Source organism: Carcharodon carcharias, chromosome 2 (genome assembly GCF_017639515.1).
Source record: "Carcharodon carcharias isolate sCarCar2 chromosome 2, sCarCar2.pri, whole genome shotgun sequence".
In the NCBI taxonomy this organism is placed as follows: Eukaryota; Metazoa; Chordata; class Chondrichthyes; order Lamniformes; family Lamnidae; genus Carcharodon; species Carcharodon carcharias.
Window position 1 is genome coordinate 53552642 of NC_054468.1, and position 27485 is coordinate 53580126.

The 27485-nt window shown below is 43.8% G+C and overlaps 1 protein-coding gene and 1 pseudogene across 1 annotated transcript in view; both read right to left on the reverse strand.

The window, feature by feature from the left end:
- Positions 1-27485, reverse strand: part of nlgn1 (neuroligin 1) — a 627338-nt gene that overhangs the window by 100619 nt on the left and 499234 nt on the right. The gene's annotated exons all lie outside the window — the stretch shown is intronic.
- Positions 23905-24023, reverse strand: LOC121275563 (annotated as a pseudogene).

Consider the following 27485-nt stretch of genomic DNA (forward strand, 5'->3'; position numbering starts at 1 on the left):
TTGTCCACTCCATTTTCTTCTTTACAGACCTGCATATCGCAATGTGCACTCCTCCAGAATGAAGGACAGGATGCCATTGTTCAGCTTAATTCTTTCAGTGCTGGTTGACTGCTAGTTCTATAGGGCATTTTGTCAATTTAGAACGGTTTACATTGACGGAACAGAATTGAGTTGTTGCTTTCAGCTATAATATTTGTGACTCATGGGTCAGACCATAATTTGAACATTTTCACAAAAGTGCACGGTGAAAGGTTACAAAGATAAAATGCTTTTAAAAAAATTCTTTGACAGATGAAAAAAACTAAATGCTGTCCATGGATAAGGCATACAAATCCAACCTTTCATCTTTTAGCAGGGGTAAGCCAGGAAGAAAAGAAAAACACATTATTCTCAGATGAAATGCTGTCTGGCCTTTGGAGATTTGTTAAAGGGACACAGTGACTTTGCTGGAAAGTCATGTCAGACAATTACTCAGTTTAAAAGTACATTCAACCTATCATGGCATCCACCATGAATGTTGTGATTCAATGGAACTTTCTTCTTAATTATATTTATTGTACTACATGTGATAATGGGCAAAGCACCTTGAAGTAATAATGTACATTACTGCACTACTGATGTTATTTTAGTGAACTGGTTTGTATCATAATGGGTAGTATTTCACATGGGGAAAGGAGGGGGCAGACGGCTTGCACCCACCGTGCCCCCCACCACCCCCCCCCCACCCCCCACCCCCCCTGTCCACCCCCAACCACCACCCCACCCCCAGAAGCAAAGACGGCTGGAATGCAACTTGCTCCAGGCCAGCCTGCACAGCAGCCAAAATAGGCTGCGGGTGGGCTAAATTCCTCGGGAGGAAGTCCTGCCTTTGGGAGCTGCCAGCTGGTCAGCAGCTCCAGCAGTAACTAGCAGCACCAAGAGCTCAGCAGTGGGCACTGCCAGCACTGCAACCAGTCCTGAGAAGAAGGCCCAATCAATCCCGGAATGAGGTAAGTCTGGGATATTGGGTGAGAGGGGTTTTGTCAGTTTAGGGAAGAGGGCATGGGGGTGGGGGAGGTAGGTTTTGGAGAACAGGTGGGTAGGAAGAAAGGGGGTACAATGTTAGGCAGGATGCCCCCAATGAGCAAAGAGCACCCCCGAGGTTATTAACCCTCTCTTCCTGCCTGTCTTTTAAGAACATTTTTACAAGAACGGCGTGCCCACTCCTGCCGACTGCCCGTGCTAACCATATTATGTCATGGGCAATGTATTATCGGGGTCGATTGCTTGTCAACAGGCGCAATTGGCCTTGATTATTTATTTACATATGGCAGGTGGGCTGCCAATTTCGGTGGCTGCCCACCTATCATGTTATAGGGAATACTCGCAGGTGAGCAGGAGGGAGATGTGCTGGGCACTCGCTCTATTTCACATGCCCCCTCCACCCCCCGACCTCCCTCGCCAAAAACGCATCTGGCAGGGCATGTAAAATCCAGCCGAATATGTGCCTGTATTTGAGTTGTAAATGAAATTTCCCCTATTTTTTCAGACAATATGGCCTGGATATTCAATCATGGATTGCGGACAGGAAATGTGGGCTAGTTCTGGACCCCTACCCTGCACAACATGCTTTAGATATGTCCAATGGGATTTTGAGTCAATTAAAGTCCAGGGAGTGGGCTTGCCATACAATCAAGAATGGTTGACGGGCCAATGGAAGGTTTTCCATCATTGAGAGATTGGCAGCCCACTGGCCATGATGGGAGCTGCCAATCTGAAGATAAAAACTTTGAGGGAACTGGGCAGGTATATTTTTTTCACTGTTTAAAAAAGTCACAGCTGCCTGGCCATGATCCTGGAGGGGCAACCTCTGCAGGTTTGGCCGGGCAACCATTATGAGTTGGTGGAGGGGGGAACTCCTTTGCGTGATCCATTGCCTCCATCACACCCTGACTAACCCCTGAATTCCTGCCCTGAGCCTACTTTGTTGACCTGGACCTGGCGCGGGAACCTGGACTTGATAATCCCATTAATTGTAAATAATTGCCATCAATTAGCTGCCCACCAGGAAGTGATGGACAGATGGTCCGACACTGAGCCACCCTCATTAAAAATTAGGCTTAGGGTCGGGAACTTGGTGGGAGTCGGCATAGAGATTGGTGGTGTGATAATGCTTGTCTACCTGCCTCCGATCCAAACCCCACATGAATATGAAAATTCAGCTTTGCATGTGCAAATAGTTTTTAAACTATGTTTACCTTGAAGAGTAGCTATCTCATATCTGCCAGTATTTCCATTGTACTGTTTGAGGCATGATTATATCTAAATAAAATATTCAGTATGCTGTCAGGTGCTACATACGGACATTCTAATTTGTGGATAATCTTTGAATATGGCAAAGGGTTTCAATGCAAAAATAAACTCCATTGCAACAACAGAATGTTGGCTGGAAGACGCACAGAAGGTTATTTCACTTCTGTGCAGTTGTATGGTGCCGATTAATTAATTTGGTCCATGGAAGAGGAAAGTATATTAACTAGAAACAAAGTAATTTACTCTCATACTTGCATACTTTTACAGAAATGCATAGATCTAACAGGACTGCTTAAAGTAAAAACTGTCCTCTATTTTTTTTTAATATTCATTCGTGGAATGTGAGCATCACTCGCTAGGCCAGCATTTACTACCCATCCCTAATTGCCATTGAGAAGGTGGTGGTGAACACTCTTCTTGAACCGCTGCAGTCCATGTGGTGTAGGTACTCCTACAGTGCTGTTAGGAAGGGTGTTCCAGGATTTTGACCCAGCAACAGTGGAGGAACAGTGACATATTTCCAAGTCAGGATGGTGAGTGGCTTGGAGGGGAACTTACAGGTGGTGGTGTTCCCATATGTCTGTTGCCCTTGTCCTTCTAGATGGTAGCAGTCGTGGGTTTGGAAGGTGCTGTGTAAGGAGTCTTGGTGAGTTTCTGTAGTGCATCTTATGGATGCTGCCACTGTGTATCGGTGGTCGAGGGAGTGAATGTTTGTGGATGGTGTGCCAATCAAGCGGGCTCCTTTGTCCTGGATGGTGTTGAGCTTCTTGAGTGTTGTTGGAGCTGCACTCATCTAACCAAGTGGAGAGTATTCCATCACACTCCTGACTTGTGCCTTGTAGATGGTGGACAGGCTTTAGGGAGTCAGGAGGTGAGTTACTCGCCATAGGATTCCTAGTCTCTGACCTGCTTATGTAGCCACAGTATTTATATGGCTCATCCAGTTCAGTTTCTGGCCAATGGTAACCCCCAGGATGTTGATGCTAATGCCATTGAGTGTCAAGGGGTAATGGTTAGATTCTCTTTTGTTGGAGATGCTCATTGCCTCGCAAATGTTACTTGCCACTTGTCAGCCCAAGCCTAGATATTGTCCAAGTCTTGTTGTATTTGGACATGGACTGCTTCTGTTTCTGAGGAGTTGCAAATGATGCTGAACATTGTGCAATCATCAGCAAACATCTCCACTTCTGACCTCATGATGGAAGGAAGGTCATTGATGAAGCAGCTGAAGATGTTTGGGCTTAAGAACTCCTGCACTAAAGTCCTGGAACTGAGCTGATTGACCTCCAACAGCCACAACCATCTTCCTTTGCACTAGGTATGACTCCAACTGTCGGAGAGTTTTCCCTGATTCTCACTGACTCCAGTTTTGATATTACTATCTTGTTTCAGATCCTTGTGATCTGTCGATCTATAGGTTATTTTTTCTGTAAATGTCTGGTATGAAGACATTTATTACAACAACTGACACACAATAAATATGAAAATACGAAGAAGGTTACCTGTTCTCACAGTTCAATGCAATCATACAGGCAGATAGAGAGATAAGGGGGTGAAGGACCTCTTTATTTCTACAACAATCATTCTGCTAAGGCATAATTACAAATATATGGAATTAATTAGCAACTTCTTTTAAACAGTAAACATCACATTGAATCTAGTTTACTCAGCCCATACCCATCGATGAGAAGAAGTTGGAGGTTTTTAATTATAACTTACTATTTTATCTTACTATTCTCAACATACAATGGCATAAAAAATAGTCAACATGGCTGAACTGGGATGCCAAAGGCCCATCCATAATTGGGCCTTGAGCCTCAGCTAAATAATCTGGGCAAACTGCTCATGCCCCTTGCTTCCCCGCACATAGTTCATGCTTCAAAATAAAGTAATTTAGGTCTGGCAGACTGGCTCGCAAAGGGCACTCCTGCTTCTTCTGTTTTCTCATTAAAAGAAATTTAAAGTATTAAAACTCACTGTTTTGGTGGCAAGCTGTTTCTTGGGTGTGTTATAAAAGCATATCTCCAAGAATAGATGTTTTAAAAAAAACTGGAAGGACATTAAGTTATTTGGACACTTTTTGGAGAATTGAAGTTGTTTTTTTTAAAGATTATAAATTCACTTCGGACTGTGAGCAAACTGCCTTTTCCAAGAAGTCACATGACTTCAGCTAAATGACTAGCAAGGCACCTGAGGAGATAAGAACTACTTGTTTGTTTGAACTCTAATTGCAGGAGGAAAAAAGAATACAGTTTTCAGGTTGCAAGGCCCTGGTGATTTTCTGGAAGCCACCTGAGTGACAGAAGTTTTCTGCTTTGAACTTCTGTTTAGACTCAGTTTTTGGGAATAAATCAAAAAGGAGGTTTCCCAACTCTCTTTCCCTGCCTCGAGTGAAATTCAGTGTAGTTATCAGTATCCAGCTGGAGATCCTCATCTCAGTATAGCTTGTCTGTATTTGGAAACCTGAGAAGCTGAGATGAGAGAGAAATCCCAAGGACATTGATCCTGCTCTGTTCTCATCCATATCGAAGCTCCTTTGCAGAGAACTTCCAGACAACTATTGTGAACAGCGATCCGTCTTCACATGCAGGAACACCAGAAAACAGTGTCAAAACCCTTTGTGCTTAATCCTTTTTCATAAATTTTTCCCATTGACCAAAAGGTATTTTTTCCCTTAAACGTCAACCTCTGCAAAGAACCTGTTTGCTTTGTTCTTTGTGTGTGTTTATGTGTTTGTGTGGGATTTAAAGGGGTGTATAGTTACACTTCTGGATTACAAATTGCATGTTAACCAATTTTTGCAACTTGCTTTTAAGGTTAAGTTTTGTTTCATAATAAATCAATCATTCTGAGCTTATTGAAAGAAGCCAGGCTACAGTATCTTCTATTCTGATTTGAACAATAGTGAAAGTAAGCAATTAACCATCTTGGTGAGTGAGTAAAATATTTACACTCATGGTGTGACCAGTGGAGTTGTGGAGCTACAGAAACTGTGCATTCCTCCCGTCCCAGTTGTAAAAGCTGCACCAATATCAGGTGAAGCGAAGTGACGCAGGCTCAGCGGCTGCTCTGCTTCTCAGGTCACCTATTTTCCAAGAGGTCCTAAAATGTTAGACCACCCACATACATATGTAAAGGGCCTAACTCCTGTTTTATCCAACTGCCAGAGACACCTAACAAATTCTTTGACCCAATTTTGGGATAGACGTCTTACAGGCATCCTTGGGAATTAGGATGTTGGTCCACAAAATAGTGTTCTTACTCCTAAAAATGAAGGTGGCTTTATATGTTTAAATGGTTTCATGACACATTGGGTGGAACTGTCCCAAATTTGCACTAAGTGCAGTAGCAGTATGCATTCCCAGGAAACATGACATTTCCATGTGGGAGGGCTCCATTCACCTGACACATCAACATCTTGCCGCTTCATCACACCAGGTGCCACATGGAGTGTCCTCACTGCATGTCATCACATCCTCCTGCAACTGAGCGACTATTAGGGCCTCCACTGTGTCTCAATGACAGGAGCATTAACACAGAGGGTATATGCACTACCATAAGCCAGACTGGAGTCCAACGTTCATAGATGCAATGGGAGGATCCATGATGTCTCCTCACTTCATGTCATCATCATCCTCCACAGGTCTAGCAGCTATGAGGGCTTCCTGAGTGCGCTTGCCTCATCTGGCCAGTGCGAGGGCTTCATCACCTACATCGGCGCATTCATGGACCTTCCCAACCTCATCACCGTCAACGTCCTCCTCAACGGAGGAGACCTCCAGCCCCTGCATCTCCTCCTCAGCCAGCTCCTCTCCCTGTTGCAGCGCCAGGTTGTAAAGGGCACAGCAGGTGATGACAATGCATGACACCCTCTGTGGACTATGTTGCAGAGCTCCACTGGACTGGTCCAGGCACCGGAACCTCATTTTCAGCATCCCGATGGTTTGCTCCATCAAGTTGCAAGTTTCAATATGAGCCACCTTATACCTTTGATCTGCTGCAGTCTGAGGCCGCCACACAGGTGTCATCAGCTATGTCTTCTGCGGGTGGCCCTTGTCCCCGAGGAGCCATCCCTACAGCCTCTGTGGACCCTGGAAGATGTCATGATCTGTGACCGGCTGAGAATGTAGGAGTCATATACACTCCCTGGAAACCGTGCACAGACCTGCAGCATGCATTTGTGGTGATTGCACACTAGCTGCACATTAAGCGAACGGAAGCCCTTGTGGTTGACGTGCTTGACCCTTTGTTGCAATGGAGATCTGAGTGCCACATGAGTGCAGTCAATCGCTCCCTGCACCTGTGGGAAACCCGGCATCTGGGCAAATCCAATCGTTCTTGTATCCTGGCTCTCTTGGTCCCAGGCGAAATGTACAAAGTTGTGTGCCCTCACAAAGATGTCATCCGTGACCTCAAGGATGCATTTGTGGGTGGAGGCTTGTGCTATTGCACAAAGGTCAGCTGTGGAGCCCTAAAAGGAGCCACTGGTATAAAAATTGAGCACCACGGTCACTTTCACGATCACTGGCAGTAGGTGCCCTCCATGTCCCCGTGGCACCAAATCCAGCAGTAGCTGGCAGATGTAACTGACCAGTTCCTTAGATATGCACAGTCTTCAGCGACACTGGTTCTCAGTCACCTGCAGGAATGAAAGGTGACATCTATAGACCCCAGGTCTAGCTTGGCACCGCAGTAATGATGGCTCACTGTGGCTTTTCAACAGCATGTGTGGGATTCCCAGCTGCCCCTTCTTCCTGATGGTGCTGCTCCTCACTCTGCACAGCCAGGCACCTCTGTCGCTCTCTTCTCCATTGTCTCTGCTCTCTGTACACCATGAGGCATACAGCTAGTGCCTCAGGCTCCATGCTCCTAATGTAATCCTCCTGCAGGATGAAAGAGAGAGACATGTGGGTTAGCTTAGGGTGTACCAAGAACCTTTCTTGGTTAAGTCTGAAGGACCCTTAATGCATCCCAGAGAGTGCTGGCCATCACTTGGATGGGAGAGTTTAGGGCGCCGCATGGGTGCCCAAAACCCCAACCACCTCCACCCCACTCCACCTGACCGATTGGCGGCAGCTTTGCCCACTGCACTGCATGCTGTGTTGTCAGCTCAGGTGCAGGCATTTTCCTAACCCACACTGCAAGGTGCGCTGTTAGCTTGAACCACAGGGAGACTGGTCTAAACCGGGATGTTGACATTGCAAGGGGCTGCGGGTGCCTCCACCAGTGACTGCTCCATGACCAGCTTTAGCAAGGAGATTGTACATTGTGCCCAGTCATCCAACTGCTGCAGTTGGTTCTGCAGCTAACTAAAACACTCAATTGTTTGCAGTCTTTGCCCGAGGGGTGAAAAGCTCTGGAGCAATTGGTGGCACTTTCATGCTTCTGTGTTGCTTCAATGGGCAGATAAGCTAGAAGCCCAACTCCACGCATGTTAATGTGGCTCCGTGAGAACTGCCTCAGTTTCAGAGGAATGATCACTTTGTACAAGGTTTCCCTAATGCATGGCTGCTTTCCTCCCCTCTACCCTGCATGTGCTTGTGCACTAATTTCAATCACAGGGCAGCCCTTAACCCCCCCAAACACACCTCAACTGAAGGGCAGCCCTTGCCCCCCCACCCCCAAGTCGCATCAACTGCAGGGCATCCCTTGCCGCCCACCCACCCCCAACACACCTCAACCTTGAAGTCCAACAGGTGACCTGAGTGAGTGCTGCGCAATATTACTGTGCACTCACCTCCGAGTTCCCCTCAAAGTGCAGCCCGCCAAGGGCACACCTTACATAGGCTGTTGTGAAACACATCGGTGTGCAATCATGCCGATATGGGTGGACGATCCAACTGGGGGGATGATTCCAGCGGACTGGCTTTATAATGATATGCAGATGTATTACAATGAGAGTCCCAACGTCCGATGGCGGAAAACTCTATTGATGGGTGGAGCGGACGATCACAAGCTGGTTTCATGACGTAGTGAAACTGATTTCTGGCCTTCTCATCATATTGTCTGCTATCACATGCACGCCCGACACCAATGGGCATGGAAAATTCCATCCATTGCCTTATTTTTGATAATTAACATTCCCCCAAGGTTCACAGCTCTGGCTATATGGCCTAACAATCAAATATTGAAATGTCTCAAATATTTTTATCCTTTTCAATATTTTCAAAATAAAATATAATGCTTTGGGAATTCAATCAGTGCACTTCTTGATGTGTTACTGAGCTGTTCAGAGCAGAAAAGCCCCATGGGGGAACCGCAGCTTAGTGGCAATGTTACTGGACTAGTATTTCAGAGGCCAGGCCTAATGCTCTGAGGACATGAATTCAAAACCCACTATGACAGCTGGAAGAATTTAAATTCAATTTAATAAACCTGGAGTAAAATTCTAGTCTCCATTATTAGAAGCTAATGGATTATAGTAAAAAGAAAATACTTCAGATGCTGGAAATTTGAAATTAAAAACTGAAAATGCTGGAAAGACTTAGCAGGACACATGGCATCTGTGGAGAGAAATGAGAAAAGTGAGTTGCCAGTCTGCCATCTTCCTGCCTATCCCTAAATTGTCAGGGATATTACAGGGAGTGCAGGTAAGCCATCAGGCAGCCTGCCCACCCTTAGGCCTATTCCACCTCTGCAGCAATTTTGGCTCTGTAAGGAGAAGGCGGGGCCATGGCATACAGCTTGGCACCTTTCTCTGCACAGGTTGCTGGTGGGCAGGAAGGAAGGAGAGGGGGGCTACCTCCCCAAATGGCACCTGCTTTATCCCTCACTACCCAGCCTCTCTAACCTGATCACCCAAACCACTCCCAACCTAGCTGGGGCCCTCCAGCCATGCCTGTCCAAAATCCTGAGACCGGTATCCATCTTCACTTCTTCCTCCAGGCTGCTTGTCGTTCCAACACTACTCTCTTCTGGCACTGCTGGGACTACAGAGCTGTCATTCAGATTGGCCAGCAGCTCCCTAGGGCAGGATTTCCTGTCCCTGAAGCACATAAGTCCCACTATGATCCAATTAAGGCAGCACCCCAGAGTATTATCGCTGTGAGGCAGCCGGCTTTCTGGCTGGCAGACAAACTTTTGAGTGAGGTTGTGGGGAGCTTGGCGGGGAGGGAGGTAATCCATTCCCCTGTAAAATCCACCCCAGAATGAATATTTCAATGATGAAGTTCTAATGAAGGGTCATCATCAACCTGAAGCGTTAACTCTGTTTCACTCTGCAGATGCTGCCTGACCTGCTAAGTGTTTTCAGCATTTTCTGTTTTCATGTTGTAAAAGCCCAGTTGGTTCACTAATGCCCTTTGGGGAAGGAAATCCACCGTCCCTACCTGGTCTGGCCTACATGTAACTCCAGACCCACAGCAATATGGTTGACTCAAACTGCCCTCTAAAACAGCATAGCAAACCAACCAGTTGTATCGAACCAGCACAGAAAGCACTGAGAACTTACCTACACCACACAGACTGCAGCAGTTCAACAAGGGGTCCCGCCACCAGCTTCTGAAGGATAATTAGGGGTGGGCCTTGCCACTGATGCAGACTTCCCAAAAACAAATGAAAAAAAAATTCTCAGCCAGGTCAGGGACAACAAATTACTTCTGTACCCTCAGGCTATGGAAGTGAGAAACAAAATTCAGTCAGCATTCCTGGTTTTGATTGTTGTCCGTTGAATATGACTGGAAAGAATGCATGCATGTATGTATGAGAAGATGAATCAGGTGTGCCTGCTCCCCATGACCCAATGGTCTGATGCTGCCTACTGCTAGGCTTAACTGGTATGGAAGATACTATGTGTTATTGCCAAATTTGGCAGTTTAGCTCCCATTGGGGTCTGGAAGATATCATTGGATCCCCATTTCTAAATCTTAATGAGAACCCTGCCTGCTTGTGGTAGGGATGGTGGGAGGGCGCTATGGCAGGGGTGGGGTTTAAACACTCTCTAAAATGCAACAGTTAAAATGGTAGTAGTCACAAACATGTCTGGAACACGGTGGGAACTGCCCAACCGCCATTAATCAGGCTTTTTTCCCACTTTCTATAAGACAAATAGTAATGGAAAATTGCATTAAAATTGTTATTTGGTTTGTATTTTGTTTCTTGTAATTGGAATAACTGTATTTGTGTTGTCTGTTAGAAGAATAAAAAGCTGTACTTTTGATGTTCTGAAGAAAACTCAAATGTCTCGTGTATTGTGGCTTACAGTGTACTTTAGCAGTGTTTGTATCATAAGGGAGAAACAAACAGAAATCCCCATTTACTTTTACCAACAGCAGGATATGGAGTTGGGTGGGGGAGGCGACGGGGGGGGGGGGGGGGGGGGGGGGGGGGGGGCGGTTGGCAATGAAGAGACAACAAAATCAAACAAGACAAAAGGAAATAAGTTCAAACATGTTTTGGAGCTGGTATCAGAATGTATGATAATATATGATTTCATAAACGGAATAAATGATTGAGTCTTCTCCAAAGGAACACTTTCATGAACCAAGCATAACATTTCAATGTATTAAACTACTTCCTACTTATTCACTTATATAGAATTCCTGATCAAAGCACAGCATAGAAATATACTGTAGGGAAGTACATCTATAATAAACAACCTCCCTGATTTATATAATTTCAAACATTGAAGAAAAAAAAACAAGGATACTCAGGGCAAACACAGAAGAAAGAAAACTATTACCAGAAAATTTACACACTAAAGCAAACTATAACTACAGCAGGTGGCTAGTATCCAATGGTGACAGTGGAGCAACTGTGGAGCATCTAAAAATAAAAACACCTATATAAAGAAAACATCAATTAGTGATGTTTAAAATACATTGCATCTCCCAAATATCTCTTTGGGAGCATATTCATAGTGAGATGGAACAAGCAGTGCAGCATTCTATTCTACAGAGACTAAAAAGCACAAGAAAGTCCTCTTTATGCTGAGGGATTACATTGCATTTGAATTAATAAACTCAACAGTTGAAGTAAAAATGAAGGAGCATCATTTACGCTCCCTCAAATGATTCAATTTGAAAATCGAAAATACTATTCTCTTGAGCTTCCTACATCACCCATTCTTTTGTACCAAAATAAAATTTATCCAGCTTGAATATTGCAAATTCATGGGAATAACTTTCCATGTAATCAGAGGCCCTACAAGAAGAAGTTGTATTCAAAGACCCACAGGCCCTCTCTGTATACTAGAGAACAGTTAGTACTAGTAGTTGGAATGTCTGCATTTTGAACTATTAAGAAAATCAAAGCTCTTTGGGTCTATTTTACATGTCTATTATACTCCAACCTTTGACACAGATAGGACATGAGAGGGCACAGAATCTGGGAATCTATTCTTGCTGGATTGCTATATCATTTTCTTGATGGGTGTGGGATGGGCATTTGAGGCTTCAGTCCAATGCAGACAAGAGCTTCAACAACATATGCAAAAAGGAAGGCTGCTGTTCCATTTTCCAGTCCCTGGCCTCTGGGTTTGTTGCACACTCAAAAAAAAAGTCAGGAATGGAGTCCTGGGTAGCCTACAAATTTAAAGGTAATTGTTTTGAAAGCTTTTCAGTCAAATTTTCTCTTTTTTATTGCTAGCTTATAGGCTTTGATTAGTCTTTCCATCAGTTGTCATTAATTGTGTTTTTTGCCCTTAGCTCCATTTACCAGTGTTTTTGACATTGGGGGTTTTCTTAAGATATTTAGAGGAAAAACAGGGCCACAGGGTAGGTCAAGTTGCCTGCGAGATCCTCCTAGTTGTCCACAGAGACAGATCAAAAGAACCTTTGGCAGACATTGAGCTGGTGGAGGTCGTTATTCTCAAAGGAGGCTATTCCAGCAGACTTCTGAAGGTATTACTAAGAGATTTAATGCTTGATGAGCTAATATGCTGCAGTGTATCCCAATTATAGGTACCTCATGCATTCTGTGTTGTTGCCTGAATGAAGCCACGCCAATATGCTGCTGACCGCATGGACAACTCATTCCAAATTAGATAAAAACAAAAAAACTGCGGAGGCTGGAAATCCAAAACAAAAACAGAATTACCTGGAAAAACTCAGCAGGTCTGGCAGCATCGGCGGAGAAGAAAAGAGTTGACGTTTCAAGTCCTCATGACCCTTCGACAGAACTTGAGTTCGAGTCCAAGAAAGAGTTGAAATATAAGCTGGTTTAAGGTGTGTGTGTGGGGGGCGGAGAGATAGAGAGAGAGAGAGGTGGAGGGGGGGGATGTGGTTGTAGGGACAAACAAGCAGTGATAGAAGCAGATCATCAAAAGATGTCAACAACAATAGTATAATAGAACACATAAAGTTAAAGTTGGTGATATTATCTAAACGAATGTGCTAATTAAGAATGGATGGTAGGGCACTCAAGGTATAGCTCTAGTGGGGGTGTTTTTTTTTAAATAATGGAAATAGGTGGGAAAAGGAAAATCTTTATAACTTATTGGAAAAAAAAGGAAGGGGGAAACAGAAAGGGGGTGGGGATGGGGGAAGGAGCTCACGACCTAAAGTTGTTGAATTCAATATTCAGTCCGGAAGGCTGTAAAGTGCCTAGTCGGAAGATGAGGTGTTGTTCCTCCAGTTTGCATTGGGCTTCACTGGAAAAATGCAGCAAGCCAAGGACAGACATGTGGGCAAGAGAGCAGGGTGGAGTGTTAAAATGGCAAGCGACAGGGAGGTTTGGGTCATTCTTGCGGACAGACCACAGGTGTTCTGCAAAGCGGTCGCCCAGTTTACGTTTGGTCTCTCCAATGTAGAGGAGACCACATTGGGAGCAACGAATGCAATAGACTAAGTTGGGGGAAATGCAAGTGAAATGCTGCTACACTTGAAAGGAGTGTTTGGGTCCTTGGACGGTGAGGAGAGAGGAAGTGAAGGGCAGGTGTTGCATCTTTTGCGTGGGCATGGGGTGGTGCCATAGGAGGGGGTTGAGGAGTAGGGGGTGATGGAGGAGTGGACCAGGGTGTCCCGGAGGGAGCGATCCCTACGGAATGCCGATAAGGGGGGTGAAGGGAAGATGTGTTTGGTGGTGGCATCATGCTGGAGTTGGCGGAAATGGCGGAGGATGATCCTTTGAATGCGGAGGCTGGTGGGGTGATAAGTGAGGACAAGGGGGACCCTATCATGTTTCTGGGAGGGAGGAGAAGGCGTGAGGGCGGATGCGCGGGAGATGGGCCGGACACGGTTGAGGGCCCTGTCAACGACCGTGGGTGGAAAACCTCGGTTAAGGAAGAAGGAGGACATGTCAGAGGAACTGTTTTTGAAGGTAGCATCATCGGAACAGATGCGACGGAGGCGAAGGAACTGAGAGAATGGGATGGAGTCCTTACAGGAAGCGGGAATATTTGATGTCAAATGATCACTAATCATTTCTGAGCACATTTGAAGGCAAAAATGATGTCAAAATCTTTTGGTAGGGGATCTTCCCTGCATTACCTGAAAGGCCACATTTAACACAATGTCACCAACCATTTTTGTCGACTTTGATACATCTACTGGATTTGGCCTTCAGATGCTGGTGCAAAATTCTTGAAGTTTAAATAATTTAGAACTGACTTAAACCTGAAGATGAGAATAAATTCCTTGGGCTGAATTCTCCAGTCGGCAAGTGGGAGTGGGGCCCGCTCACCGATGCATAAAATGATGCGCAGTGACATCGTGCAGGCATCTTGATGTCACCGCGTGTCATTTAGATTTCCAGTATGGCGGGCGCACAGCCGAGTTGGCTGCACGCCCGCCAAACTGTCAAAGGCCTATTAAGGCCTGTTAGAAACTAATCTAAGCAATTAAATGAGCTGCCCGTCCAACCTTAAGGTTGGTAGGCAGGTGAAGAGCCCAGGCAACCTTCGCATTCTTCACGGATGGAATAAGGTTTCATGAAGTGTTTTAAAAGTCAATAAAATTTTAAAAAATAATTAATGTTTTAAAAGTTTGTAATTACTTTATTTCAGTTTTTAAATATCAAACTGATCTCCCTGAGGCACCTCTGTGCCTCAGGGAGATCTCTGCGCTCTTTCGCGCGCATGTCCCAACTCAGGGAAACCCCTGCCCCATGCCTGCACAGGGAGTGCTCAGTGCTTCCGGCCGAGTGTAAAGCTGGGCGGGCCTTAACTGGCCCCCGCCCATCCCCGTACAACCCCCCCAACAGGGGTAAAATATTTCTCCTTAATCTCAAGTTGATCTTTAAACATTTTGACCAAGTAATTCTGCAATTAAGAGAATCACAAAGCTATTTTACAATTTTAATTTTACTTGGCATTTTATTTAAACAACGGAAGAGAGAACGTATAGTTCATTTGAAGCAACAACCAGTAGTTTGTAGTAACCAATACTGTAACTGAAGGAGAATATTGGATAAGTATTCTATTTAAATGGGGACAAAACTTAACATTGAGAACTGTATTCATTTTCACCTCAAAACATTTGCATTGATTTTTTTCCAAAGTCTTTGTTCTCTTCAATTTGAAATAAACAAAGGTACGTTAACTTACTCAAAACCCATCAACTTGCAGAGTTTAAATCAGGCCGAATGTGTCAAAATCGAACAAATCTTGTGTTGCAATGAATCTTTTAACTTCTCTGCTGATTTAGTTTTAATGTGATAAAACCCTTTAATGCATGAAAAAAGGCATGCAACGTTATTCTGGTTAAGTGCAGTAGCAAATCAAAGATATCAGTAAAATTCAAAATTGGGTCCTGAATGCACTTATTTAGTAAATTTAGTTATCAAGAAACAAGGGGTCTAGAAGGAGAGACAAAAACCATTTCACAGCCATCTGGAAATGCAATCTTAAATTAGAAGCAAACTTGACACTCAACAACTTTTGATTAAACACTCCAGTTTTAAAGCTTGGCTTTCAATTCTGCCATTCTATCACAAATCAAATATTCAAAATCTGGTGGTGAAAGGTGCATTTATGCAATGGTTCCTCAATCACAATTATTTACTTTATTTTATAACCATACATCTACTTTGGTAAATATGACTTAATACAGACTGAATAATGCTTACAGTAAAAGCAGCTTTTAATTGAAGTGAATTTTAAAAGTAAATCAGACTTTGATTAATTACAAGCACCTAATTAATCAAGTACTTGTTCAATATTCTGAAAAGGAAAAACTTGTATTTATATAGCACCTTACACAACCATCAGAGCATTTACAGCCAATGAAGTACTGTTGAAATGTAGTCTCTGTTGTAACATAGGAAATGCAGCAGCCAATTTGCACACAACAAACTCCCACAAACAGCAAAGTGGTAATCTGATTTTCTAATGTTGATTGAGGGATAAATATTGGCCAGGACACCAGAGATAATTCACTGCTCTTCTTCGGAATGGTACAATGGGATCTTTTACGCCTACCTGAAAGAGCAGTAAGGGCCTTGGTTTAAGGTCTCATCCGAAAAATGGCACCTCTAAGAGTGTAACATTCCCTCTGTACTGCAATGGACTGTCTTCCTGGACTGGTAATGATACTTCACAGAAAATAGTATATGCTAAAAAATTATTTCTTAACTGTTGTTTCCCAAGTTTTAAAACCATATGTTACGCGACTATGTCCCTTTATTTTTGAAAATATCATTTTTCAGCTTTCAACTGACTGGAAATTTTGCAATTTGAACTGAGAAGTGCAAACTGCTAAAAAATGCAAGGCTATATTCCAAGGTTAAGATGAGAAACCAACAAATCACCCTCAGGGGGGTATTAAGAGAGAGCCATTTCCTATAATCCAGACACTCATCAAAACTCATAATTGTCTAAGGAAGAGATATGAAAAATGCAAAGTACTGTATATGAAAACAATGGTTGCCACAAACAGGCACACTCAAAACCTCTTGGAAATGAACAATGGGTGAAGTATTTCAAGGCAAGGCAGCCACTTGAGAAAGATTGCAAGTAAAAGATGATGTCAAGAAAGGGCGGAACCATCCCAGATTTTCACTAAGTATGGTAGCAAGTGGGAAAAGGGTGGGACATTTTACCCACTGTGTCCGCAATGGCGGATTTTCACGCCGTATCATCCGAATCCCGGCCTCATTAATCATGCACTCCCTGGAAATGCGCCATTTTGCTGGCGGGCAGCTTCTGATTCACCCGCCATGTTGTCACCTCATTGATTCCTCGCACTGGGCACCATATTTAAAGTGCAGCTGCGTACCTCCCAGTGCTTTCAGTCCAGAACAGCTGCACAGAAGACATGGCCCTGAAAGGCAAGAAGACTGCAGCCCCCCCAATTCAGTGACACAGCCTTGGGACGCCATCTGGACACCGTTGGTGCCCATCACGATGATCTCTAACTCCGCTCTGGCCGCAGAAGGCCCATCAGTGTCACCATTCTTGGGAGGCTTGGGAGGCAGTGGCAATGCTGCACAGAAGAGGTTTGCCATCCAGTGCAGAAAGTGGATGAATCATCTCATCAGTGCCACCAGCGTAAGGTGACCATCTCATCAATCTAAACTCTCACACTCACAAGCCCATCACACATTCACTAACTGCCAGCTCAAGGAACATCACCACTCACTCTCTCATGCACACCCTCACATCTGGACTCATCTCCTCTGGAGACTGCCTCCTCAACCTGCACCCTCTTGAGGCAACTTGCACAGATCAACATGTGTCCCCAAGCTGACCCTGGAATACCACCCCTTCCCCACTAATGCCCTGGACTTGCAGCCTCTTCACCTGCCTGAGGCCACTTCTCCCTCTTCCCCAAGCAAGCCATAGCCCTGCAGCGGTTGAAAAGCCACCCCTGCCTTTTGGCTGGTCTCGCAGTCAGAGCCCCCCTAAAAGTGATGTGGTGCTCCCAGCGAAGCCTAGCACTGATGATCACGACTACTGCCCGAAGCAAAGTAGGCAAATAAGCCTCAAAGTCCCGAGCGAAGTGCAGCTCACCAGGTGCACATCGCTTATGTACAGTTGTGAAACAGATCGGCATACCATCATGCCTGGATGATCCAATGTGGGGGGGATTATTCTGGCAAGCTGGGTTTATAATGATATGCAGATGCATTACAATGAAGTTTTCGATATTCAGCGGCGGGAAGCGCAGCCCGCCATTGACAGGTGGAGCAGACGATTGTAAACTGGTTCCACGACGTTGTGAAACTGATATTTGGCCTTCCTGCCATATTGTCCGCTCACACCCACCATGATGCCTGATGCCAGTGGGCAAGGAAAATTCGGCCCAAAGTTTTCAGCAGAGGAAACAAGTTGAGGGCTGCCCTCTCTCCCTCTCTCCCTTTTGGAATAAGTGTTTGAAAGTCAACTCTAACAGAAGCTACCAGTGAATCGAGATCTTGTAATAATTGCAACAAGGCAAAGGCTAAGAAGCTAATGGATGGCTAGGGAGGTAAATTCCCAGAGTCTGCCACAGGAAACCTAGCAACAGTGCTGCAAGCCATTCAATAACCTAAACACAAGTGATCAAGGTCAATGAATGCATCTTCAAAATACATCACCTATCCATGACACCACCAATTCCTCATGCTGCTGAATGCACCACATTCCCATCAATCATCCATCAAAAACCATGCTCACTTTTGCTACCTTCACATACCTCCAATTATTCAGCCATGGCAGGCACATCAGTAAACCACAATCACTGTCTTCCTTCCCTCTTGTAAGACAAGGTGGTGCATAACAGGAGGGTGCAAACAAGAACCAGAAAGGGATATAGAAACATAGAAAATAGGAGCAGGAGTAGGCCATTCAGCCTTTGCATGCTTGTATCACCTGAGCCCTCTGGAACAGATAGTACTTAGCATCATGGGGCTAGTTGTAGCAGAGACCATTGCATTAGCATCATTGTGAACATTCAGGATGATGGTATGTTCTTCCTTTCTGCCCCTTCTTAAATCTTACTTCACCCTCTTCTTGCTCTCTGGCATGAAGTGAAAGCTGCGGTGGTGTAACCATTGACTTCTTGCTTTCCACCCCACTTCTTTTCATCACCCAGTGCTTTCATATATTCAAGGACCACCGCTCTTTCCAGTTGGTGAGATGATGAAGTCCCCTCACCTTTTATACAGGGCCTCTGTCACGTCCCAGGTGCAGCAATGGACAATGAACTATGAAATGTTGCGAATGTCACTTGGTCTCGCCTGGATCCACTGTCATAGAAATTGAGGGTGAGAGAGACCTTGATGGCCACTGGTAGTGCCCACCCCTGATGTGAGACTACATGTCAGCTCGTAGGAGGTGGGAGAGTTCAGTGACCAAGGCTTTGTTGAAAAGCAGGTGGTTGAGGTGGAGGTGTGAGAAGTACTCCCTAAAGATCCTTGGTGGGTAAGGCCATCTATTGAGAGCCTTCCTCCTCTTCCTTTTGCAAATTCTTTGCCTCGCTGCTTCCTGTGGTCCTTTCCAAATCATGTTGCAGCCCAAGATGGACTACAACTGTAGCCACTATTATTGAAGCAAGCTTTCTTCCGATGGGTAACCAACTCCTCTGAACTCCTTGTCAAGACCGAGCACTTGTCAATCCAAAGAGCTTGCAAAACTCTTTCAATAACATAGAAAACAGTATTTCCACTAACTCTCCACCAGCAAAAGTAAGTCAAAAGTACCTTACCTGGAAGTTGGATGGTTAGATCTTTAAATGAAGCTAGTGCAACTGAATACATGTTCAGTTTGGAGTGATTAAGAGGTGTTAATAGAACCTGTGCAGTCCAAAAAGGCAGATTATGTGGTCAGTCAGCGTTACAGGTTGTTTTATATCACAATCCGCCCATTCGGCATGCTTCTGGAGCACGTCCAGCATTCCAACTGGCTGCCATTTTTTTGAATTTGGGCCTTCCATAATGCTAGCAGCTGTGAAGCTACAGAATTCAATTTCACGGCCTTGATTTTTAACATGCACTTATTTCACAAATGAATGTGGCACTGGATAATTTTCTTTCTAGTTCTATAACTTTTTAAGAATTTGCATATTAGTACATCAGATGTTTATAAAAATAACAAAATGTTTTCTGACTGAACACTACCCCTCCCAATTCACAAGTTAGAAAATAAAACTGAGTAAACATTATCAGTGAAGTCAATGCCATAGGCACCATGCATGACTCATGCAGTATAGTCTGTTTTAACAACCAGAAGACCTAAACCCTTTGTAATGGCTAAACTATGGAGGATTCAACACATCATCATGATACTTGGAACCCTCGCCGCACTGTACTGTTAGGGTACTCCTGACTTCTCAAGCAAGAACAGCAGGACAAGGGTTCTTCTGATCTGTTATTCTTGTAATAGTCAATCCCCCCATTGTATCTAGTTTCATCTTCTGTATTCAGATGACGAATGTTACATTCTTCTTCATATACAAGGATTGGTGGAACAATAATGTTGGTTCTTTATCTGTATATTGTCTTATCTTCAAATAATGTTCACTGGGAGGCTAGTTATATCTAATCTCTACCCAGTTGCTTGTTGATTGCTTATAAATCATGGGATTAATATCCTGTTGAGGTGGTAACAATTGACACCAGTCTAAGAAATGCTCCCTTAAAAGTGCATGCACATCATTATCACAATATAAGGGAGTCATTAGCTATGGGTTAAAGTGGGTTCAAATTCCACCATGGCAGATGATGAAATTTGAATTCAATAAAAATCTGGAATTAAAACTCTGATGACGACCATGGAACCATTGCTGATTTTTGTAAAAACCCATCTGGTTCACTAATATCTTTTAGTGAAGGAAATCTGCCATCCTTACCTGGTCTGGCCTACATATGACTCCAGACCCACAGCAATATGATTGACTCTTAAAAATGTCCATTGAATAAGGGCAATTAGGGATGGGCAATAAATGCCGGCCTAGCCGACGCGCCCAAATCACATGAATGAATATAAAAAAAAAGCAGGTTCCACTGGTCCCCTGTCAGTAATCCTGACACAGTCCTCTGGCTGAGCAGTGCAAGTATTCTAGATTGTCTGAGAATAAATAAAGCCTGACGATTCCCTGGATAGCATGAATTGACATTGAGAATGAGGTGGCTCACATTACTCACAATCTGGTGTCAGAGAATGAAATCCATTCCCATTGATCAAATTGATAGCACTTTCACATAGGCTTCGTTCTCAAATAGGGGATTTTGCCACTCTGAAATATTGATTGCTGTCTTAATTTAGCGGGTCCATGGAGAAGTTAAACTAAGGTGCTTGCCTGAATAGGATATCCGTGACCTGCCTGATTCATTGATGCACCATTGATTTCAGCTATGAAATCCACCTTTACCTTACTGCCAGGTCTCTCAACCCCTCCAATGGCTCTAATTTGTTACACTGTTTGTCGGACTGGATATACTGGATGAAAAGAAATTTCCTCCAACTAAATATAGGGAAGACTGAAGCCATTGTCTCCAGCCCCCATCACAAACTCTGTATCCTAGCCATTGGACTCCCTCTCTTTCCCTGACAACTATCTGAGCTGTTAAACCAGACTGTTCGCAATCTTAGTGTTGTGTTTGACCCTGAGATGAACTCCCAGAAACATATCCACTACATCACCAAGATTGTCTCCTCTGTAACATTAGCAGGCTCCAAGCCTGCCTCAGTTCATTTGCTGCTGAAATTCCTCATTCATAGCTTTGTTACCTCTAGCCTTGACTCACCTGGCTGGCCTGCAATCTTCCACCCTCCATAAACTTGAGCTCATGCAAAACTCTGAAACCTATATCCTAATTCATAACAAGTACTGTTCACCCATCAATCCCATGCTCCTGACCTATGTTGGCTCCAGATCTAGAAACACCAATAATTTTAAAATTTTCATCCTTGTTTTCAAATCCCTCCACGACCTCGCTCATTCCAATCCCTGTAATCTCCCCCAGCCCCACAAGATCTCTGCATTCCTTCAATCCATGAAGGCCATGTCTTCAGCTACCTAGGCCCTAAGTTCTGGAATTTGCTCCCCAACTCTCTCTGCCTTTTTCCCATTCTCTCCTCATTTAAGGTACTCCTAAAAAATCTATTAATCAAGGTTTTGGTCATCTGCTTTAATAATTCTCTAGGTAAATCGGTGTCAAATTCTGTTAGATAATAATCCTGTGAAGTGCCTAGGGATATTTTACTGCATTAAGATGCTTTATAAATGCAAGTTGATGTTGCTGTTTATAAGATCAGTGTTTTCTAGTCTGGGAAATCTCAGGGATGACTAAGCCGCATCATCCTGCTTCAGTAACGGGCATTGGGGGCAGACATTTTGAGGCACTTAAAGGCAAGACAGGATCACAAGCAGAAAATTGTAGTCATTGTTTTCTTGTTGCAGATCTTTGATGGAAGGTTTCTCAGCACCATTTTCTTTACCAGACTACACCTGCACTGCCCTCCCCAAAAAGCAGGCAATTTCAACAAGAGGCAGAGCTTTACATCAATCATAAGGTAAATTTCACAGATATTATAGAGATACGCTACCAGCCATGAAGATGCAATAGCCCCAGTTGGTCTTAAATTGTTTGGCATTGCTGTCCAGGTCCGGAGAGAGCAAGCTAATTGCACCAATCTCCTGAATTTATTGCATCCAATTTGTACAGCTGGTCTCCATGTGAACTAGCTGTCAAGTGGCTCCTGATATTTAATGCATGTACAGCTTGGTGGTTGCTTGGCCTAAATAGCCAAGTGGTTATGGTACTGGGTTTGTAACCCTCAGATCAAGAGTTCAAATCTCACAATGGCAAACTATGAAACAATGTAATTTCATCTGAAACAGGTTTGTACTCGAAAGAGTTACAGCTTGGTGGTGCTTGGCCTAAATAGCCAAGTGGTTATGGTACTGGGTTTGTAACCCCAAAGTCAAAAGTTCAAATCTCACTAATGGCAAACTATGAAACAATGTAACTCCCTCAGATCAAGAGTTCAAATCTCACAATGGCAAACTATGAAACAATGTAATTTCATCCGAAACAGGTTTGTACTCGAAAGAGTTACAGCTTGGTGGTGCTTGGCCTAAATAGCCAAGTGGTTATGGTACTGGGTTTGTAACCCCAAAGTCAAAAGTTCAAATCTCACTAATGGCAAACTATGAAACAATGTAACTTCATCTGAATAGGAACAGATGGAAACAGGTTTGTACTTGAAAGAGTTACAGCTTGGTGGTGCTTGACCTAAATAGCCAAGTGGTTATGGTACTGGGCTTGTAACCCCAAAGTCAAAAGTTCAAATCTCACAATGGCAAACTATGAAACAATGTAACTTCATCTGAATAGAAACAGATGGAAATGGGTTTGTACTTGATAAGAGTTACAGATTGGTGGTGATAATTTGACCACTGCTCATGACATCAACACCAAGTGACAACATGAAGCCCAAAATATCCACATAAATATATTAGAGTGTGGGTATGCTGATGTCATGACTTACAGGGAAGACACTATCATTGCAGTATTATGTTTATACAGCCAGTTGAACAAGGGGCAGACAAGAAAACTTACTAAAAATACACCTTCTCTTCTCCAAGTCTTATAAAATCCATTAGATTTAGTTTGATCTTGCTGTCAACTGCAAGATTCATGCAAAAGATCAATACATGAAAACCTAAGAGGCAGGATGCTGGAACCTAGGCTAGTAGTTTGTCCTTGACGTCAAATCACTTGTAGTTTACGTTCACAGTAGGGGCTGAATTTTACTCTCCCCCAATCCCCAGGTCTGGGTGGCAGGTGGGGTATGTGTGGAGGCATAAAATTGGGTGCAATGTCATGGCTGCAGTTCCCCACAATTTTACCCACAGCAGGGAAATGTGTCAGCCAGTCCGCCTACCTGTGGGCTAATTAAGGCTATTAAGTGGCCAATTAATGGCCACTTAAGGGCTCTTCATACCACTACTGGTATTTAACCTGTGGCTTACCGAGGCTGGCCCCAACTGTGAACCCCAGCAGCTTTTACTGCTGGTGCCAGGCGGGGGTGGAGGTACCTCCTTTACGGGCTTCCTAGGCACATTGGTGGCCCCCCAAGATCTTCCCCCATCCTGAGTTGCACCAACTACCCTCCCACCCCTCAGGCTGTTTACCCCAGCCCCCACCATGCCTGCCAACCTGGCCCCAGCAATACCTACTCCTCCTGCACTTAACTTTATATCCGGCCCCAGCAACGATCACCGTTGGGGACTGGATACAGTCCCAGAAGTGGTTACGACTACCATGGGCGCTGCTGCGACCAGAGAGCTGGCAGCATTTGCTCTCAGAGGTGAGTTTTCCACCCAAGATGGAGACAAAAGACCCACCTAAAGCCAGTTAGTGGGCCGCTGGCTGTTAAGTGGCTACAGGCAAGCCAGCAGAGTAGGCGCAGGCTTGACCCCAACATTTATGCTGGAGAAGCGGAGATCCTGGCCCAAAGTAAAATCCCGGCCTAAGGTTTCAGATACTTTACCATTTTCACTTTGTCCCTAATATTGCGCATTATCTCCTATTTTTCAGCGTTCAAATGCTTATCATATGTTTTTTCACTTGAGCAGCTAAAGGAAGCATTTTTCACCCTTTTAAATTGGCTATCATTTTAATACCAGATTGATTAAATGAATATAAATTCCAACAGCCACCATGGTAGGATTTGAACTCATGTTCACAGAGGCTGGGCCCCTGGATTACTGCTCCAGTGGCATTACCACTAGGCCACCACCTCCCCACTAAAGGCTACTGCACCTGGTATTCCCAGGTGGTCTCCTGTCCAAGTACTAACCGGGCCTGAGTCTGCTTAGCTTCCAAGATCAGACAAGATCGGGCGTTTTCAGACTAGTATGGCCGTAGGCTAAAAAACAACAAAGGTTTCATGGTCATCACCAGACATTTAAGTGCTGATTTTTATTAAATTTAGTTCAAATTTCAGCATCTGCCATGGCAAGATTTGAACCCAGGGTCACTGGAATAGCAGTCCAGTGACAATATCACTGTGCCACTGCCTCCCCATTAAATTAGCTATCTGTGGAGTCTTGCAATTACTTTCAATAAGTAAATTTCACTGAATAATTGAACACTACAGTTGATAATTATTTCATTCCTTTAGGGTAAACAGAACACTTTGCACCTTGCTAATCTTACCATTCTATAGAGTGCCCACCTGGTGTTGATCAATTTCAACAAAGAAATGTGATAATGAATTAACCACCATAGATTGACAGAGTATTTGTCACCTTGTTAAGTTATTCTATGAAGCAAATGTTATTAAGCAACATTATTAGATTCAATTAATTAATCTGCTGGGTCACCCATGCTGCTTTTTAAATAAGCATACCCAATAGTATTTCCCTCAATACTCATGGTACTTGTTCAAGGCATTTGTTGCCATATCAATATACTAGTGGTAAATACTATGGATCTTTCCAACATTTTGCCTGAACAGTCAGAAAGTCATTCTCCACCACTGGTCCAAACTACAAGAATGAAACAGAAAATTCTACACATAAATGCAGTCCAGATCAAGTGTGGTATGGGAGATCACAACATTTCAAAGGCATTTTTGCTGCATATATTTCTGACCAGGGATATCAACTTGCCAACAGCAAGTTTAGGCAAAAGTTGCTGGTGTGACAAAAGGACTACATTTCAAAAGGAATTAATTTGCTTTGAAGCACATTGGGACACCCTCAGGTCGTGAATGTGTTTAAATGCAAATTATTTTCTCATGATATGTGAGAGTCCCTTAACTGTAATCAGTTTTCCCAATCTCCTGGCTTTGCTGCGCTCCTCATTTGAAAGGAGAATAGGAATCATGAGAGGACAAAATCCCACATTATTCAGATTTGGGCTGATAAGTGGTAAGCAAGTAACATTAGCGCCACCCAAGTGCCAGGCAATGACCATTTCCAACAAGAGAGAATCTTCCCTTGACATTCAATGGAATTACCATCATTGAATTCCCCCATCAACATCCTGGGATCACCACTGATTCAAAACTTAACTGAACCAGCCATATAAATTTTGTAGCTACAAGAGCAGGTCAGAGGTTGGAGGAATTCTGCTGCAAGTAACTCATCTCCTGACTGCCCATATACAACTCTCCATTTGCCCGGATAAGTGCAGCTCCAAAAATTCTAGACGTTTGGCATCATCCAGGACAAAATAGTTCATTTGATAGGAAACTCATCCACCAACTTTAACATTCCCTGCACCACCGATGCATAGTGGCAGCAGTGCATACTATCTACAAAATGGACTACAGCAATTCATCAAGGCTCCTTCAACAGCACCTTCCAAATCCATGACCCCTACCACCTAGAAGGACATGGGCAGCTAACTCACGAGAACACCGTCACCTGCAAGTTCCTGTCCATTCCATAAACCTTCCTCACTTGGCACTATATCACTATTCTTCACTGTTACTGGGTCAAAATCCTGGAACTGCCTTCCTAACAGCACTGTGGGTATGCCTACACCAGATGGACAGCAGCTCACCACCGTCTTATCAAGGGCAATTAGGGATGAACAACAAATGCTAATCTTGCCAGCGATGTTCGCATCCCATGAAAGAATTATTTAAAAAAAAAAACCATTATCCATTTGACGGACTTAGCAAAGACTTCATTTTATCACGATCAGCATCAGCTCAAAGTTTAACTTGCTGGTGACATGTTTACAGGCTATTTCAGAGATAGGAAATTGCAATATGACCTATTTAATTAGACCAAATCAGTTTAATTAGTGTTCTCACAACAGCTATGTCTACTTCTTTCTGACAGCTATAATATATATTGAAACAGTTGGCCTCTTTTCACAATGGACAACTTATTCTACAAATTGTTCTGATCTAGGTATCATTGGTCAATGGAAACTTGACTCCCAATCATTATAGTAATTCTGCTTTTGTCTTTTTAAAGTTGTTAACATGAAAATAATTTTCAACTGCAAAAGAATTACATTTGTCATACATAAGGTGATAATTTTTTGACTTTTATCTAATATACACATATGCAATAATTATTGAATGATTCAACAATCATTGCGCATATAGATTTTCCTGAAACTAGTTTTATCTTTAAGATACCACATGTTTGGTAGAATTAAATCAATTATTTTAGGAAATACAGAGGTTTTTGTCACCAGCTTAAAGAGTCGTAACCAAGAGCTCTCACATATTGACGAACATTGAAAGGGTTATACCATAAACTAAAATGCTTTCACTGTCTTAAATTTAATGTTTTTTCCCTTTTTAAATCAGTGGTTTTGAGGTTGTATACTATGGGCAGAATTTTCACCAAATTGCACTAAGTGCGGCAGTGGGCGGGTAAAATGGAGTCCTACCCGCCAACTAAAATGGTGGATTTTCACGTTGTATCTTCCCGAGTCCGCCTCATTATTTATGCATTCCCGGGAAACATGCCGTTTCCATGGCAGGCGGGCTCTCATTTGCCTGCTCACCATCAGCCTGTGGTTGCATTAAGCCGGCCGCCATCTTTAAAAGGCAGCCGCCAGCAAAGCACTCATCACCACCAGCTCATCAGTGCTGTCCGGGAGACATGGCCAGCAAAGACAAAAAAGACTGCAGACCCCCGCTTCAATGACGGGTCCTTTGAGCAACTGCTGGATGCCATGGAGGCCCCACGTAATTTGCTCTACCCCCACTCTAACCACAGAATGGGTGACAATGTCACCAACCCGGTTTGGGAGGCATTGGCAGCAGTGGTCAGCATGAACACCCTGCAGAAGAGAACAGCCGCCCAGTGCTGCAAAAGGATGAATGATCTCCTCTGTTCCGCCAGGGTAAGTCACACTTTTCAATATTCCCAACTCACACACTCACAAAACAAAAACAGAATTACCTGGAAAAACTCAGCAGGTCTGGCAGCATCGGCAGAGAAGAAAAGAGTTGACGTTTCGAGTCCTCATGACCCTTCAACAGAACTGAGTAAAATTAGGAGAGGGGGGAAATATGAGCTAGTTTAAGGTGGGTGGGGGGAGAGAAGTGGGGGGTGGGGGGGGACACACACAAGATACAGCTCTAGTGGGGGTGGGGTGGAATAAGACTAACAGGGCATAAAAGGTATAGATTTAAAAATAATGGAAGTAAGTGCGAAAAGAAAAATCTATATAAATTATTGGAAAAAACAAAAACAAAAGGGAGGGGGAAGAAACGGAAAGGGGGTGGGGATGGGGGTGGAGGAGGGAGTTCAAGATTTAAAGTTGTTGAATTGAATATTCAGTCCAGAAGGCTGTAAATTGCCTAGTCGGAAGATGTGGTGCTGTTCCTCCAGTTTGCGTTGTGCTTCACTGGAACA